This window comes from Octopus bimaculoides, chromosome 17, assembly GCF_001194135.2.
Source record: "Octopus bimaculoides isolate UCB-OBI-ISO-001 chromosome 17, ASM119413v2, whole genome shotgun sequence".
In the NCBI taxonomy this organism is placed as follows: Eukaryota; Metazoa; Mollusca; class Cephalopoda; order Octopoda; family Octopodidae; genus Octopus; species Octopus bimaculoides.
In genome coordinates this window covers 37,898,247-37,899,681 of record NC_068997.1, presented here as the reverse complement: position 1 = coordinate 37,899,681, position 1,435 = coordinate 37,898,247, and positions in this window count along the sequence as shown.

The following is a 1,435-nucleotide window of genomic DNA, read 5'->3' as shown; positions in this document are numbered from 1 at the left end:
ATATTTGTAAGTCCTGGTGTTTTTGTTATGTATTTGTCTGAATATTTATTTATTATACCTAAGGCACCTACTATGATAGGAATTGTTTCTGTTTTTAGATTCCACATTCGAGTTACCTCTATTTCCAGGTCTTTGTATTTTGAAAGTTTTTCCATTTCTTTTAGGGAAACGTTGTCATCTGCTGGTATTGATACATCAATTAGAAAGCATTTTTTTTTCTTCATGATCTTTGACAACTATATCTGGTCTATTGGCCTTAATTTCTCTATCTGTGTGTATTGGCATATCCCAGAGTATGGTTGCTTTCTCATTTTCTGTGACCTTTTTTGGCGTGTGTTTACACCATCTTTTTTCTGTTGTTATCCCATAGTGTTGGCATAGCTTCCAGTGTATATAGGTCCTAGCTCTGTCGTATCTGTGAATATATTCCTTCTTAACCAGGAATGGGCAGCCAGAAATAATATGATTTATTGTTTCTTGTCCATCTCCACATATTCTACAGTTGTTATTATTATTATTATTATTATTATTATTGAGTGAGAGAGCTGTGCATACCATCATAGTGACACTTGGATCAAATATACGAAGCTCAGTACATCCATCATGACTACCGGTTTGATAATGTTACAGCAGGTACATGCATCACAACCATATGTGCGCGGTGAACTCATATCAACAGCGCAAGACCTTGCAAGTGGTGCTCACAGTTAGACTTTTCCTCGCTCAAAAGGTCATTGAATAAGGGTTGTTTAAGGATGTTTTTATTATCATTATCATTATTATTATTATCATTATTATTGTTGTTGTTATTCAGTAGTCTTATTTTTATCATGTGCTTTCACTGCAGTACCAAGCTCAGCTCTGTGTGCCTTGAGTACGTGCTGTGCTTTGTTGAGATGTTGTTACTGTATTGAAAATGTTTTAAGTAAGATGAATGTGGTGCCTAGTAGTGTTATATTATGTATGTTATATATTCTTGTTAGTCCCACTATTTTTGTTATGCATTTATCTGAATATTTTTTATCATACCTAGTGTGCCTACTGTAATAGAAATTGTTTCTATTTTTAGACTTCACATTCGAGTTGCCTCTATTTCTAGATCTTTGTATTTTGAAAGTTTCTCCGTTTCTTTTAGAGAAACACTGTCATCTGTTGGTGTTGATACATCGATTAGAAAGCATTTTTCTTCTTGGTAATCACTGATAGCTATATCTGGCATATTGGCTTAAATTTCTCTATCTGTCTGTATTGGTATATCACAGAGCATGGTTACTTTCTCATTTTCTATGACCTTTTCTAGTGTGTACCTATACCATCTTTATTCTGTTGTTATTCCATAGATTCCAGTATATATTGATCCCTACTCTGTCGTATCTGCGAATATATTCCTTCTTATGTAGGATTGGGCAGCCAGAGACAATATGATTTATTGTTT